Source organism: Aplidium turbinatum, chromosome 18 (assembly GCF_918807975.1).
Source record: "Aplidium turbinatum chromosome 18, kaAplTurb1.1, whole genome shotgun sequence".
NCBI classification, from domain to species: Eukaryota; Metazoa; Chordata; class Ascidiacea; order Aplousobranchia; family Polyclinidae; genus Aplidium; species Aplidium turbinatum.
The window spans coordinates 17,631,687-17,649,995 of NC_137489.1; the positions used below are offsets into that span (position 1 = coordinate 17,631,687).

Consider the following 18,309-nt stretch of genomic DNA (forward strand, 5'->3'; position numbering starts at 1 on the left):
CAAACGTTAGTAGCATAAAAAAAAATAATAGCATCTTGTACCGTGGGGTCCAATGGACCCCAAGCCTGAGTAATCTTGTATTACAACAGCACTAAAAGGGGAGTTGACACTATTGACAGAATGGTTAGGAAGTATACTTCCAAAAGAATGACTAGAAGATAGCCGATAGCTCTATTTTACAATATAATCGATGTCACTGCTGTCAATGCTTTGTGATATGGCATCAATTGCAAGGCGAAAATAGCAGCACAACATTCAGCATGAAAGAGAAGAAAATTTTAGATCCAACTAGGAAAAGAGCTTGCTGGATTACCAGCTTCGACTTCAATATCAACAAGACATCTAAATCCGTAACAAAATAAAAGAAACAGCTGTTGAGTGTTGAAGATCAGGCGCCAAAATCAAAGAAGGCTAGATGCTATCTTTGCGAAAGACACAAACTCCAAAAATGCCGACAATTCTGTACTATTTGCAAACTCAACGTTTGCCAAGAACATTCACAAATCATTTGATCATAAGGAATGCGATGATATATAAACTCGCAATATTTCTTGTGAACTAATATGTAGGCCTAATATGCGGTTTTTTAGCCAATTCTCTCAGTAGTATCGCCATTACTCAAGAATGCACCAATTCGGTAACAATTTGGTTTGTGCATGGGCTTCTGTATGACTTGTTTGTTAAATTTCGAGTATTTTTCGTTTTTCTACAATGTTTATAAGTTATGATCTTTGCAGTCTGTTACGTCCTTTCTTATTGAGTTTTAATTTCATCATCGGAACTGATTTTTTTTGTCCAAAACAAGTCCTTTGAAGTTTGGGGTCCAATGGACCCCAACGGTAAAACTTGGCGGCCATCTTTGATTTGTGGATTGAGATTCATCAAGACATTATTTTTTTTATTTATTTTTTTTCACAAATGTGTTTTTCATGAACAAAAGCAACTTTTTAGGGGGCTATGTTTTTGAATTTCGCGAAAAAGTTATTTTCACTTCACCCTAGTAGACAGTATAGTTTTCGAAACGTTTGTTTGCTGAACATGAGTTTGGTATCTACATTTTGGGCTCTTTATTTTTTGATTTAATGTTATACCTTTTGACAATTAATGCATACTGGAGTGTTCTTGGCCATGGCTATATAGGGAGGGGTTATTTAGCCTGCTTGAGGAATGGATTATAGGGTCTATCGATAAACCAACAAAGCGTATGTATTTTCACCAAGCATATGTGTTTTCTCTGCTTGTGGGACAGACGAGACGATGCAAACCACTATGACACAACCGAATGACCAATGAGAACTGACTACTTTGTTGGAAGATATAATGTTAGTGTCAACCCTTAATTCATCCCAGCAAAGTGTATTTGTCACCACTCGATATTAAACTCGGCCTGATCAAACAATTTATGAAGGCAATGGATTTCAATGAAGATGGATTCCTACACATAAAAGAAAAGTTTGGTGCTATACTAAGTGACGCTAAACTGAGAGCTGGGATATTTATTGGCCCCCAAATACGTGATTTGATCCGTGACCCAGTATCTCCATCCAAGCTTAATTTAGTTGAATTGGAAGTTTGGAATGCATTTGTACTGATTGTAAAAATTTTTCTTGGAACTACAGGAAAGAAAATTACTCGGAAGTAGTGGACGATTTGCTGGATTCATACCGCGAAATGGGCTGCAAAATGTCGCCTTAACTGCATCTTCTTCATTCACACTTATATTTTCCCCACCAAACCTGGGTGATGTGAGCGACGAGCACGGCGAAAGATTTCACCAAGTGATCTCTGTGGTGGAATGACGCTATAGGGGTCGATTTAACCTAAACATGATGGGGGACCACTGCTGGCTTCTCCAGCGTCAAACTGACACTGAACATGCGCGAAAGAGCAAGTGTATAAAGCAGTTTTGAGGGGATACAATGTTCTTTGTCTGGTTTAATCATCCTTATATTAGTTGCGTTAGATGGTGTAGTATGATAATGCTGTTATTTTCATTAGCAATTACTGTGTTGATTACCTGTAATGTTTTGTTCTGCACAGCGAAAGTGACAATCACGGGTTGTCGTGTGCATGTATCATATCTCAAAATATCATATCTGAAACTAACCAAGTAATTCATCCACCTTTAATAATATGAGATCGCCTAGGCTACGATCTAGATTAGGCTAGTCCAAACAGTGCTGGTCTTTGGAGTGTGCGAACAGTGCAATCGTACAGGGCCCGCAAATTACACAGAAAATACATTAATTTCTGTCATTTCCAATGGAACAAATTTAATTCCATTAGCGAGCATGCACCGGACTCCTTAAAGTCAGTTGCGGCTTTAGGGTGAGGTAAGTACTGAGGTTGTCGCCTCGGGCCCCCTTTACAAGTTTACGTGGTTTTGGGCCATCCACGACATTTTATACGTATTTAGTAGCATTAGGTTTTTCTAGGCGAATAATGTTTATCTTTTTTGAAGGCCTGAATGATGTTTAGTGCTTTTGTATCTGTGTAGTTACCATGTTGATCATGATTAGATCCTTCAGCGACTGGTACAGTAGTTGATCCATGACGGATTTGTGCATTGTTAGGCTACTACAAGTTTGCAACAAGAATCTTGGTGCCCTATCATCTTTCCAGGGGCGGATTTACCTATGGCGCCGCCCCCTAAAATTCCAATTTATTATTTTATGTCTGCATGCAAATTCCCTTTTTATGCTATAGTTTAACTTGTAAATTTCCATTTTACTAACGTAAAACAATGCGTGATGTTTAGTCTCGGCAAGTAGACCTACTAACCGCTGATAACGGTACAAGAGACAATGGACATCATATAAAATACTAATAACCAATAAAGAAACTTTTTTTAACTCAAGTTTAACCCTTAGAAGGTTGGGCTTTCTGGAGTCTTGCTCAGTTTGGGGGGGGGCTGTCGATTCTTCTTATGCTTTAGGAGTGATATCTCTGTTATTTTTTAAAGCACGGTTTCAAATCTTGGGATTCACTTTGTAAAATTATTCACGCTGAGCATATCCGAAAATTAAAACTATGTGAGTTTTAGAACTGCTCATATACGTTGAAATGTTGAGGTGACTTATGACGTTTGGGTTATTTGGTATTTTTTGATAGAGTAATGAAAAACATGCATTGCAATGTTGTGATTAAATTTTTTTTACATAATCTCAATTTGAATCATTTGATTAACGAATCATTTGATTAACGAGGCCAAATTAATTACTTTCATCCAGTTGGTGGGAAAATTTTGATCAATAGAATATGAAATATTTCAGAAGATGTGCTGAGAAATGCCTTATATCTCTCAATTTATAACCTTTATTCGCTCAAAATTTCAGCTCAATAGAGGTGAATAAAAGTTAGGAAAAGTCAAGAAGTCTCATAGTCGCAGCCTCAGTGGTTTTAGAGATACAAATGTTGATAAAAAAAAGTTGAATTGACAGCCCCCCCCCAACCTTCAAAGGGTTAAATAATATAATGCATGGTAGCAATCCAGATTTTATAGCAATTTAAGCAGAGAGATAGGATGGAATGCCATACATCAACCTTTTGGACAGTAAAGCTGGATCTGGTCTTGAACACATCTCTGCTAAATTTATTACGTATTTTATTCAAAACATGTTTGTGATCGAATTACTTGTTTGAGGAAATCTATATAGATTTAGATTAATGTCATTTTTATACGTTGTTATAAATTACAATTACGTATTGAGACGTTTTTGCAACATTATCAGCATGAATAGTTTAATCGTATTGTTCTTTTGCTCAATTGCATCATTGTCAGTTCACAATATTTTGGTTTGCTGATAGGGCATAGGCCCGATTTCGCTTATTCTACAAAATAGAAATAGTAGACTCTTATTGCTGCAAGCGCTTTGTTTATATTTGAATTATTTTTTTATTCGCAATATCTTAACGGAGTACCACTAACTTGTAAAAGTACACCTAGGCCTCACCGTTTGAATGTTTTTTATAATACATTTTTTTGGGCTATACACCAGTGAGCTTCAGGCACTCTAGGTTGATGATTTATGGAAATGGATTTTGGTAGTTACCCCTTTTCATTCACTTGGAGCAATCACTGTTGTATAGCCTAAAGTTTTAGTGGAAAATACCTAAATTAATTATCATTTCACGTTCGTTATTGCTTTTAATTGCCACGAGCGGCATTATGGCATTGCCTCAACTTTACAACTGATTGTCACTTGTGGTGTTGATTTGTGATGTGGGAATGACTTGGTAGCCTACCTGACTTAGATAGGCAATTTTATTGATAAAAACGCTAAAAATTTTCCCAAGCCATTTGCCGCGAGGTTGTTCCATACTTCTTTGGCGCCCCCTAAAATTTTGCCCTAAATCCGCCACTGATCTTTGCATGCATTTTATATCATCCGCTATATAGCTCTAATGAACTAAATGGCATCCTTGGCGTGGGCTACATCATAATCTTAAAATTGTTTTATAATGTCTTAATCTTAAAGTTTCCTATATTGCTAAAGTAGTCAGTCGAGTAAGTTCCTGTCTAATGGATTAGAGGATGAGAGAATGCGGTCGACCTGGCAATTCTCCACTCCACAAAGTCGTGGAAAAATCTAGAAGACACCTTGAGCCAGGACATGAAAACTCTCTCAGCATATCTCCAGAACTGGCGACTGAAACTCAGCGAAACCAAAACTGTGGCAGCAGCTTCCCACCTCCATAATCGGGAAGCTGATCGTGAGCTACACGTCCAGAACAACGGAAAATCTCTGTCCTTCTGCCCTGAACCAAGATATCTTGGGGTGACACTGGACAGATCGCTCACATACCGCCACCATTTGGTGTCACTGCGCAAGAAACTGACATCCCGCGCTGCGTTACTCAAGCTGGGGGGCGAGGGCTGATACTTTGCGTATAGCAGCCTTAGCCCTTGTCTACTCTTCAGCAGAGTACTGTGCACCTGTTTGGTGCTGCAGTGCTCACTGCCATAACATCGACACTGCCATAAACAGCGCCCTGCGCACCGTGACCGGATGCCTGCGTCCCACACCATTGGACAATCTCCCCATTACCGCTGGCATCCAACCCGCTGAGCTTCGTCACGAAGAAGCCACTCTGTCCCTCGGTCGACGGGCACTGGAGCCTAACCACCTTCTCCACCACAAAATCTCTGCTCTCCCAAATGAGCACCCCCGTCGACTGAAATCAAGACACCCATTCGTGCCAGCCGCTCAACTTCTTATCAACGAAGCTGATGTACAAGACATCTCTGCGGCTGCTTTGGCGACCATAAATGGAGTTCTGAATGGAAGAACCGCCATCAGACTCTATTCGTTCATCCCCGACGCCGCCGGTCTATTCGTTCATCCCCAACGTTCATCCCCGACCCCATCGGTCTAACACTACCAAGACAGGCATGGGTGCGCCTCAACCGTCTCCGTACGGGCGTCGGGCTTTTCGCTCAACCATGCACCAATAGGGAATGGCCTCTTCCTCCTCTTGTGAATGTGGTGCCGAGGAACAGACCGCAGACCACATCATCAATGACTGCTCCATCTTCAAGCCACCTAACGGAGTGGAAGGTCTGCGTGTCATGGATGATGAAACCAAAGACTGGCTGTTCTCTAGTAGCCTTCCAGTGTAGTCCGGGAACATCGTGAATCTGGGGTGGTAAAAGGATAGACCCTCGGCCCCAGACGCTCACACGACAACGACGACGACGATTAGAGTAGAAATTACTTTGGGTACCGTATATTGGCAAAGAAAGAGTTTGAAATTAGTAAGCAAAGAAAAGGTCTACAAGAAATCCATACTATAGACCTTTCCCACAGGTCTGTGCAATGAAGCGTGACGTGGAAAACAATCAAGCTGGCTACTTCATTGGCAAGCACCAAACTGCTTGTGAATACTTAATAACTTGTTTAGCAATTAGTAAAACCTTTCTAAAACGTGGCATCAACGTTAAAAATAAAGGAACTGACTGATATATTTTATTCAGGCTACTTAATTTTATAAAAAATACAAGCCAAGTGATACAATGATATGCCACTTATGAATGGGCTTTCATAACTGTGCATAAACTATGGCGATTGACAGCAAAATGCTGTTGGTTTAGAATTCTGATAATTATGAAATTCCATCCTGCGTTACTGTGTTTTTATAATAACAAATTTGAATTATGGTTTCACTTACACTGAATATGAATCAACTGGAGCTAATAAGCCTTGTTAAACAGACATAACTTTACGAATGCCATTCCCCAAGCTTGCTTATTTAACTAAATTAAAGAAACTTGAAATAACAGTATAGATAGGTGATGGCTACAAAATTATATTTGAGGTAAGCTATCACCAGGGGTGTATTCCTAGCATTTTATTAAGGAGGCTCTATTAACACCTAGCTGTGTTGTCATAGACAAAGTACGGTATGTATAACTATAAGTAATCGGTGTAGGTGAGCCAACAATCTTTACCTTTTTTAAAAAGAAACACTGTTCAGTTTGTTTTTATTTCTGAACATCATATCAAAAAACAATCCATGCTAAAACATAGCTTGAAGTACAGAAAAAGATAAAAGCAACAAAACGTGGTTGAATCCGAAATAAAATTGTAAGTTTGAAATTTGGCTTGGTTGCTACACTGCAATTTTCTTTTGCTTTTTCTTCCTAGGCTTACACTTGAAACTCGCTTTGCATGAGCTAATTCCAATCTCTTAACTCAATTGTAGGCTACTTATTTGTAGGCTACTTATTTGTATGAGCCAATTCTAAGCAAACTTGCAAAAAAATTGACTGTAGGAAAGTGAGGAAATGCATCTTATGAAATGAGTGCTTGCGTTTGTAGCTTTGCGAGTAAGAACCAATAAGCTAATCGAATAATCAAATAAAAAAATAAATAAAAAAGCTGCCAATGTGACAGTTACACTAAAATCTCATTTAGTTATTAACGAACAGTACAACTCCAAATACAGCAAAAGCATATTCCATTATTCCAAGTTGGTGCAAACGAGATTATACAAAACAAATTGCCTGTCTGCCAGGTCTTTGGTTTTATGGACTAAAGTTATAAGCACCACGACATCTTTGATTTTAGCCAGCAAACAGTTTTTGCACAGATCTGAGTTCATTCAATGTGGGCAGCTTAGAGTGCTTAACCTGAGTATCCACAGCCGATCGATGAGTCCGAAACCACTTCTGAGTTGCCGCAATGCCATTCCATATATGAGTAGGTGGTCCATTTGATTGATGCTGATGAACAACATTGCTGAAACAATGATTTAGTCAGCCGTGATCGTAGCGGTGTGAAGACCAGGTTCATTTGCGAAAATCCACATTCGGCTTCAGCAGAACTTATAGCAATCATGTTTAGTAGGCTACTACATTCTTGAGCAACTTTATCGTAGCTTATCTGCTTTAAACAAGGATTGTCAACGTACAATCGGAAATAAGAGTGGTGACATGAAATCTCTCCTCTATTTCTCGTAATATCTGCTCCCTTTCTTGCCATGGAACTTCGATTACAGCAGGCCATAACTCTGGTACAATAATTTCTAAGCTCTTCACAGAATTTTCATTGTTGATGTCATAGACACCTTGAATAGAAGGGCTAGTAACTCGCGCTCTCGGGTTACCAAACTTGGGTCCCAATATTACTTTATGAAGTAAAAATTTTTTTTTGCACATACACAGTTTTTTTTCAACATATGAGGAATTTTATCAGGAATCTGAATATGTAACGACTGGTAATTTGTAGCCAAGATGAACCTTTTTGATAGAACTAGAAGTTCAGTACATGTTGGTTACAGTTGCAAATAAGTCTAGGTATAGACTTGGTACCGGTAGCCTTATTGACTGGAATGGGTACTCTAGATTACTTCCCCATCCTTGAGTTAGGCTTACTGGCTTAGTCTACATAGGCCTACTGGTACTGGTACTAGCGAAGAGCAAACAAGTTTGAACAATCGCAGAAAGAAAAAGTAGCCAGAATTCAACAAGTTGTAGATTATGCACCAGGACAAACATAAAGTTTGTACATTCAGTGGGTCAAGATATATTACCATAAAAGTTACTTGTATGATAAGTGATTTGTTCCATTGTGTAACTGTAACACTTTGTAAGGATTGTAGTTTGTCCCAATAATTCTCCATAATTTACTTGATTGATTTTTTTTCTGTTTAAGGCATAAGATTTCAGGGGTCTCTGTTAATAACACACAATGCCTAAGAAATGTAATTTTCATGGTTGTCGAGGCAATTACAGGGAGGAACCGTACTCCAAAGTGATATCATTTCCAACTGATGAAGTAGAACGAAACCGCTGGATTGATGCCATGCCAAATGAGCGTTCTAGTTTGCTACAGCTTAAGCAGATCTATGTTTGTGCTAATCATTTTGACTGTGAATGGATTTCAGTTAAAGGTGGAAAAAGACCAAGCCAACCACCGTCCATTTTCCCTGGAGTTTTGAAGTCATGCTTAAAGAAGGTCTCCTCAGCACCCAGAACTACAACTGCTTCAGCAGAGGCCAGAGCTGAAAAGGAACGATTCCGTACTGAAGGTCTGGATAAGATAGCTGACTTTTCTTCCATTTGTAATGACATCAAGCAGCATTTCTCAAAGGATCATCTTTTTTTTGGTGATAGTGATGATATTTACATTTCTAAAACTGATGCAAAAGGACTTTCTGTTATCCAATTTCTTCATTTTCAACGCGTGAAATCGTCATTTGGATTTTTGCATCTTAAATGTGCTGAGAAAAATGGAAAGACCGTACCTAAAACATATTTTTCCAAAGCTGGTTGTCTGCAAAAGAATAGCCTTCTCAGTAAATGGTCACAGTTAGATAAAATTCTGTCATGCATAACAGAGTATGAGTTCAAAAATACAGACTATCAAAAAAGTGCTGTAGAGGAATTGAATAGCATGCATTGTTCTGATTTGCCTCATTTCCAGTTTATTTATGCTCAGTTACAGTTACTGCTCACTCCTCCAGAAAGTCGACGAGTTTCGTCAACCATGGACCAAGAACTGCATTAGTTTCAAGAAACTTAATGAAACTTGTAACATTATATTCTCTTGTGCGTAGTCAGGTGTTCGAGGTCGGACGCAGAAGCTTACTAAGCAAACTGCAGAAGTATTTGTACTGTCTACAAGAGCCAATATCGAGGCCGCAGAGTTGCTACTGACTCAGCAAAACTTCATCTACGTTCTACCTGGTGTGTTTGCTGATGAGGCCCTTGAAAAGTTTTTTGGTCAATCCAGACAACGCAGTGGATGTAATTTCTATATTGACATTGCAGATATCAAGGCAGCTGCAAAAACCAAAAATCTCCATCCACTTTTAAAATATGAGTCAACTCCGTGCGAGTCTCATGATGTGCCTTGCACCTCTAACATTTGCATTGATGATGATCAATTTGACATCACCATTGCTGACACTGAAGACCTAGTGCTATCTAATGACAGTGTCAAACATAAATGTATTTTTCTAGGTGGATATTTGAAATACAAATATGGAGCTAATATCTTGCGTATCGAAACTGAAAATGACGATGACCATCGGATTAATTCGGAGTTTCTCACAAAATTAAATAGAGGTGGACTAACTGTACCCCTACTCTCAACAGTAGATTTCGTACACTCAGCCTATAAACTGTTTGGTAAGACCAACTTGCATTGCTGCTCATCTCAAGGAACATGTCTTACTTTATCAAACATCCTTTTGAAAGCATTTGTGCTTGACAACAGTGACAAAGAAAGACAACTCGGCTGTTTGAGAAGAAAATAAAAACTCTCTACTAAAAACTGAACAAGTATGTTTAGTATGCCAACACGTAGTTTGATTACTCATTTCTACAAATTTCATTGTGATGAGTCAGTAGTAGTGAAAGAGGAGATCGATATCCGCTGGCAGTACGAAAAAGCAGTACCTGGCAGTACGAAAAAGCAGAGTCTTAGCAGTACGAAAAAGCAGTACCAAAAGCAGTGCTCCGGCAGTGCTAAAAAGCAGAGTCTTGGCAGAGCAGTCTGGCTGAGCCTTGGCAGAGCAGTCTGGCAGAGTCTTAGCCTCTGTCCTGGCAGTATTTCTTGTTTGTTTATTTTATGAGAAAAGCAGTGCTCTGGCACTGCCCTGGTAGTTGTCTTGTTTGTTTATTTTATGAGGAAAACAGCCCCCTTACAATGCTACGACTGGCAGTACAGAGCAAGAAGTAGTGTGACAAAGCAGTGAAAGCTGAGTATTGTTTCTTGTTTGTTTATTTTATGTGAAATTGATATTATTTCTTATTTGTTTATATGATGAGACAAGCTGAGTCCTAACAGAGCAAGAGTCCTGACAATGTCCTTAGCGTCTGGTAGCAGTGTAGAAAAGTAGTGAAAGCTGAGTATTATTTCTTGTTTGTGTATTTTATGTGAAATTGAAATGATTTATATCTTGTTTGTTTTATTTTGTGAGAAAGGCTGTCACCATACAGTGCTACGTCTGGTAGTACACAGCGAGAAGCAGGGTAACTAAACCGAGCAGTGTAGCCAAACAGAGCAGTGTAGCCAAACAAAGCAGTGTCTTAAAAGCTGAGCAATGACATTATATTAGTTCCACCGCGTCATCGTTCATCGATGTCACAACCGTTATGTAATATATCGAAGAAATGAAAGAAGTCGGTACTTTCCCTACTCATAACTTTGTAGGAAATTTGTTGTTAATTACTTCCTTGCCTAGGTATGTTCACTTCTTCTTCAACAGATTGATCATGTTTGATCAGCTGTGATCTCCCTTATGAACTGCCTCCATTTTGTTCTGTCTTTTGTTTTTATTAGTGCTTCCGGCATGCTTTTTATTCCTGTAATTTGCTTGATATTGTCAAAATATTTCATTTTTTGTCGTCCTTTTGTTCGTTTGCCTTGCACCATCCCAGTTAACATTGAATTTTCCAACGAGTTGCTTCTTGCAATGTGTCCGAAATATCTCAATTTTCTAAGGTTAATGTTGTTTATCAGACTCCATTTATCGTTTATTTGTTGGGAAACAAATTCATTTGTTTTTCTTTCCATCCAGCTGATACGTAATAGCCTATAAAATTAAGTAATAGCTATTAAAGGGTTCCTTAGTCACTTATCATTTAGTTTTGGGATTCATTATTATCTGTAACCTTTCGCAGTTGCCTCAAACTATATTGCAACTCTGATATTAATTCATACTCTTTAATTTTTATCCCTCTATGTCCAACAGTTTAACCCAAAGACTTAACAAATCCTATATTCTTTCATCTTGTTTTAGTTTATATACTTGTATTGGTAAACCTCCATTAGGTCTTCGTTTAGTGAAGGTTAGCGCAACAACGGCTTTCGTTAAAAGCTTGATACCAATTGTTTGTAACTGCAGTAAACCCTGAAATTGTTACAACCCAAGGTTTGCAAAAGTGATAACTTTGTCGCAATGACGTAAGTTTAAGTTTGTAGTTTTATTTGTATTTTTGGAAATAACTTTTTTGTCTTACTGTATGATATTAACAACAATTAAGCACTGACATAATAATATAACAACACGACTTGGTAAACGATCACTCTCTTTTACAATAGCACCTAGTAGTAGAGTCATTTTCAGAGGATCCGTGACCGTGTTGAGGATACCAAAGTTTCTTAGTGGATTTAACAAGGGCAACTGATACTAAAAAAAATAAGCTCCCATATACCTCGCGAAAATGGCGGGAAAGTTGTTATTTTTGACGTTTTTCAAAATGGCCGCCACCGCCATCTTGGAAAACTGATAAAGTTCTATTTCTTGACGTGGATGGTCAAAAATGACAATTTAGATGTCAATTCCCACTAATTTTGGAGTCAGAAACACAATGGGATGACATAATTCATGATTCAGAGCCTTCTTGACCTCAAAATCCAAGATGGCAGAAGTATGCGGTCTCCTACTGTTTTAAGATTCACTATCACTGCCGGACAAATATGATGCACAGCTGTCAGAATCACTTTCGCTATTATCATCGCTGTTCCCTATATATAGATGACTTGGAGTTGTTGGAAGTTCCAGGGATGGTGGAAGTGCAGGATGGGTATAGCGTACTGGGAGGCATATGCCATTTACAAGGTGCCATCCATGGCCAATTGGTGATGGATGATTCTGAAACTGGAAGTTCTTCTGCAGATATGTGAGGTAATTGGTGCGCTCTAAGTGTGGTCGTAGATGTACCGGATAACAAATTTCTGTAAGTCATTGAGGATTTCTTGTGTGACCGGGAGGATTGTGCCACAACTCTTAAGGTTGTGAGCTTCTGACGATTGTTCTACACAGTCAACAATAGTTTTCTTGCCTACTCCATAAAAGCCGGAGTTATGATCGCATCCGGTAAGAACATGAAATGGGATCAAAGACTCCGCCATTGCCTCATCACACAAACATCGAGCACTTATCAGCTGAGATTTGCGTTTCAAGCACAAAAGTCCTGATAGTTGCCGAGCCACATAGGCTGCCTGAACATAGTTATCGTATCCTCAGTGTCTATGACAACCGCTTCTGAATACCCCTCGGATCGCAGTTTACCATAGAGTGTGAACAGAGCTGTGTCTGCTTCTGCATGGGCGCCTGTGAGATTCTACAATACTTCATCTGTGGTGAGATTCCTTGCTGGTTTGCCAACAACACAATATATGAGCTGAGTAGTGATTGTAAATGCCCTTCTTTTGAAGGCAGCCTCGATGAATGCTTGAAGGCGAACTTTATTCTCTGGCTTACTAAGAAGAGCATGAAAGTCTCTACTAGAAGGAAATTTGTCCTCTGACTTCATAAACACATTGCGAATGGACTGATTTTTTTGACGGTGTTGTCGTTCACTATCTTTGATAGAGAAGTCTTGCTCGTACGAGTCATTCACCAAGAAAATACGTTCTGCATTCGTATGTCGGTTCAGGACAAATTTCACAAGTTTCTCACCATACTCTCCCCACGTTAACTTGGTTCCATCTGCTTTTTCTCTGTCTTCAGTAGTAGGGGTTGTTAGACGCCATATTAGTCCAATATCTACTATTGATGTTTAAACATCAGGGTAAGGCATGGATGTCATTGTCAGCTTTTCTTGTAGCTTACTCTTCTGCGTTTTGCGCATAGTACCATTTGCATTAAATATTGAAAGGCACTCATCTGTTACTCGATGCTGCATTAAGTCTTCGATGTTTAAGCCATCACTTGCCTCAACAAGTTTGATGACAGAGGAAAATGCCTTACTCTGCATTTCTTCAGTTGCCTGTTTCAGGTTTTCACTTCCTGTCTTCTCGATTTCTTGAGTTGCAAAATTACCTCTTTTACTACGTGGTATTCGAGCAGTGAGTGACTTTGTTTTGGAATAGACTCTTTCATTTAGAAATTCTTCCACTCTCCTTTCTCCATCGGCCTTTGCAGACTTCAGATCAGCAAAGAGAGCTGGAGAGGCTTGAATTCCAGATTGTAGGGATCTTAGTGTCTGATCTGACTGGTCAAATGGATCACCATGGAACTCGGTGAGACATGCACTGATATCCTGCACAGATTGTTCATCTATCTTCATCTTACTTGGGGCACAATCTGCATGCTTTCTTGAACCAATCCTCTTGTGATTTGCGTGACGATGGACACAGACTCTTATCCGGTTGACGTTATTAACATTCCGCGTGTTTGACAGCAGTTGCTTCTCATTCTTGAGAATAGCCAACCATCCAGACTTAAGCTTGGATCCTTTATTCATCGTTGACTCTATCCATATGTCTAGGGCAACACATGAGTAGGGTTTATCAGTCATTGACTGTGCAAACATGCCACTCTCCATGAATTGTGCTTGGATATGGGGAAGACTTTCGAGGACTGCAATGAAATCTGGAAGATGACGTCCATATCTATCGTTATCATAGATACGCATCCAAGGAAGCATCAACTTCAGTGAGGACTTGAACTCCATCCAGTTTCTTGTCCTTGTAGCGTGGATATTTTGAGTAAGTATCTCTACCATCTCAAATAATGAAATCCAGAAATCTGCTTGTGGAGCACCATCTAAGTTCTCGAATAGGGAGTCAACAAGCACCTTGAGATCGGCATTGTTCTCTAACTCAGCATTTGCATCATGAAGTTCTTGTTGGTCTGCTGAACAGCGTAACTTACTGAGAGATGCCTGGATCTCTTCAGACAGAGTGGAACCTTCCAACGTTTGTCTAGTGCATGGTGGACTAAAGCCTCGTAGAAGAGTCGAAGGCAACGCACACTGGGGTTGAAGTGTTTTCCACGCAGAGCTTGATCTACGGATCCATCTGCAACGACACCTGCAGCCACCAATACATCTGAAATGCCTGAGCCTTTGAACTTTTTGTAGACCGCATTTATGAAAGACATCTGGATATGAAAGGGTCCCATAAACGGCAATATGTCAGCAGTCATGTCTGGATTTTCACTTTTCAATTCCAGCAATAATGCGTAGACAGGATGATCACCGACAATAACGGCAAATGGCATCTTCTTGTCATCGCTTGCCTTTGCAAGCTTGCGCAGGACTTCATACAGAATGGTCTTGCTTGGTGGATCAGGATAAGTCATGTGATAAATTGCTTGACTTTTCAGGGTTTCTGGCGATAGCTTGGCCTGGAAGCCAGAAAAGGCTGGTACGGTCTGATCTTCTGGCTTTGGTCTTGTTCCGTCTGCCTTAGCTCGGGCCAATGCATGGATAACACCTCTCATTCTTTGAGGAGCTGTGTCCAGATGTTGTTCATCCGCTACCCTTGGTCTGATGGGTGGTTCACCACGCTTGACTGTTTTGTATGGTTCAACTCTTTGCATCTGGCTCCCAAGTTCTTTGAGACTAGCAGAGAGGTAGCACGTCAAGGTGGTATTTACAACTGGTCTATCTTCAATCAGGGTAGGTAGATTTAACTCAGGCAGGTCTGGCTGGACAAACATGACATTTGTACGGTGTGATTGGCCACTTCCAGTCAAAGTGTCACTTTTGAAGTCATCGTTGTCGACTATACATACTGCGGGTGTTCCTTCAGAAAGTTCAAATGGACACTCAGTTGAATGCTTCAGGTCAGTAACTGACCAGAAATCTCTAAGCATAAGTACATCGTTGTAACTGATTCCCAGGCCATCCTTATGTAATATGTCTACCATTACTCTGCTCTTTGCCATACCATGTAGCAGTACAGATAGGTTTGTCTCAAATGCAGTACGTCTTCCAGTGATGTAGCTGGTCAAAATAGATGCAATTGATCTGACTGGGGGCGTGTCATCGACTTCAGACTTAGTGGGATGCTTTAACCAAGTGATGAGCTTCAAGAGGAGATCATTTAGGTCTTCATTTTCTAACTCATGTATGTATGGAGGCCAAGGAATAGTTTTTGTTTTGATGATCTGACCTCTGAGTCTCCCAGCTACATTCTTCAGCAAGTTATCGTCGCTTACACCTAGAGAGGATATTGCAGCCTCAAGATATGAACCTGCAGCTCTCGTATCATATACCAGTTCACTCACATTCTTCTGACCTCGTTCATGAAATGCTATGTCATTTTCGAATTCCTTGATCAGAATTTCCTTTAAGAAACTGGACTTTGCTGTGGAGTAGTACTCATAATTTGAAGTAATGCGTTTGTAATCCATTAGTAGACCTTGCAGTGTACGGATTTCATGATTTTCAAAGATAATTTGACGGACATGATGAAAGAAGATTGCTTAGGCCTCTCGAAGATTAACCTGTTGCAAATGCTCTGCATTTTCATCAAACAAAGACTTCTTCAGAGGGTTGCTGACATAATTGCGCCAACATCCACGATGATAACGAATTTCCAATCCAAAAGCCGTTCGACTGTCTGGGATAGATGCGAGTAGGGTATTCAATCTTTCTCTTATAAGCTCATCTAACAGACAAACTGTATGCAGTTTGAACCGGTTCCATGCGTCTTCTGTTGACAGAAGTAAAAGTTTGGATTTGCCAGGATTACTGATTTTTTGTGGTCCCTTTATACACCACACACAGAGATTCTTATCATGAACCACTCCAATACTAGAACAAAGCTTTTTAGGCACATTTCCTGGCAGGTGTTGACTTGAAGTTGATGCTTGAGCTTCTTCTTCCTGTTCAGATTTTCGTTTACGATTCTGTGCTTGCTGAATGTAGCGATTACTGCTGACCTGGATGTAACATTTACTATGCATGTACAGGCCTTTAGGCCCCTTGTCCCATTCCACTGCTGCATAGGCATGCTGAAATTTATCAAGTTCCTTACACCTAAAAGTCTTGCTCTTCAGATTCTCCCACTTTGTATCAGATGCATTGTCCATACGATCATCAGCTATACACGGTTGTTGACATTATATGCATTTTAATTCAAGCACTGGGTTAGGCACATCACTATCTCTACTATCCATGCTTAATGAATCTTAAGCAATAGACCTGCAAAATGTAAACAGAAATCTTGATCAGTCAGCATTCTTGGTTTACATTTTAGTTTCAGAGAATCCGTGACCGTGTTTACGATACCAAAGTTTTTCAGTGAATTTAAAAGCATCATATTTGTCCGGCAGTGATAGTGAATCTTAATACAGTAGGGGACCGCATATGTCTGCCATCTTGAATTTTGAGGTCAAGGAGACTCTGAATCATGAATTATATCATCCCATTGTGTTTCTGACACCAAAATTAGTGGGAATTGACATCCAAATTGTCATTTTTGGCCATCCACGTCAAGAAATAGAACTTTATCAGTTTTCCAAGATGGCGGTGGCGGCCATTTTGAAAAACGTCAAAAATAACAACTTTCCCGCCATTTTCGCGAGGTATATGGGAGCTTATTTTTTTTTAGTATCAGTTGCCCTTGTTAAATCCACTGAGAAACTTTGGTATCCTCAACACGGTCACGGATCCTCTGAAAATGACTCTACTATAGCCTCCAAGACATTTTGTCTTTTGTAAGAACACGCAATCACACCAACAAAACATACCATAAGTCTACAAAAATTCATGTATTTTGAGTTGTTTTTTTTCTTATGAAGTTGTTCGGTTCAGATTTTGTAAGATACTTGCCTATCAAGTTTCCTCAGGTGTGATTCTACATGAGGTGATCACAAGAAATGTGTTTGAAATTACCAGGTGAGACACTATTGATCTATGACATGCTCAAGTGATGGTTACCAATAGGGTTTTTGATAAACTATTGAGTGTTGTAGTCATTTCAAGTTTTATTTTAAACTATTTGTAATGATAAAGAGACAAGATTTTCTAAATATGAGAAACAAACGCAAGTTTTGACAACTACTTTTGTATAAAAGAGACACACAAATGAACACCTAACACAATACGCATACTACATGGCCGATACATGATGATGATAACAAACAATCAATTTTTAGCACAACGTTTACAACGCATAACTTGTCAAACATAAGGAAGCAAAACGAATAACGTAGGAGCTAGCAACTGGAGTTTCTGTTTTACAACAAAACACAGAGTTGTTCTGCAAATTAATTTTTTTTCTAAATTTATAAGAAACTTTATAAGTTTTAGTTTGGGATTTTGTAAAACAAAAGATGAAACTTGTGGGGACATATGTTTAGAGGATCGTCAGACCAGCTACATCAATTGGTTGTTGAAGGTAGGATAGAAAGAGCAATAGGTTCAGAGGAAAAAGAGGCGAACTTGGAGAGCCGTTGTACAACTTGTCAAGCATCGAGAGGCAAAAAGAATAGCGTAGGAAATAACAACTGGGAGTTTCGTTTTTTATAGCAAAGCGCAGAGCTGTCCTTTAAATAAATTTTCTTTTCCAAATTTATAAGACATTTTATAAGTTTTAATTTGTAACTTTTATTACCGTATTTTTAGTTTGCGATTTTGTAAAACAAAAGATGAAACTTGTGGGGGCATATGTTGAGAGGATCGTCAGACCAGCTACATCAATTGGTTGTTGAAGGTAGGATAGAAAGAGCAAGGTTCAGAGGAAAAAGAGATGAACATGGAGAGCCGTTGTACACCTTGTCAGGCATAGAGAAGCTAAAAGAATAACAAAGGTACTAACAATTGAAAGTTTCTTTTTTGTAACAAAACACATATTGTCCTTTGCTTTGGTTTTTTCTTTTTTAGTTCAATTTTGTAGAACAAAAGATGAAATTTAAAAAAACATATGTTGAGACCATTGTCAGACCAGGTACATCAATTGTTTGTTGAAGGTAAGGTGAACAAAAAAAAAATGCAAGGGAAAACGGATACGAACTTGGAGAGGTGTTGTACAATTGTAAGCTGACTTGTCAAGCATCGACAAGCAAAAAAAAAAGAATAACAAAGATACGAACAAGTGAAAGTTTCGATTTTGTAACAAAACA

The 18,309-nt window shown here is 39.2% G+C and overlaps 1 pseudogene; it reads left to right on the top strand.

The window, feature by feature from the left end:
- Positions 1-8,189: 8,189 nt before the first annotated feature.
- On the top strand, positions 8,190-9,780 carry LOC145787229 (uncharacterized; annotated as a pseudogene).
- The last annotated feature ends 8,529 nt before the right edge of the window (positions 9,781-18,309 follow it).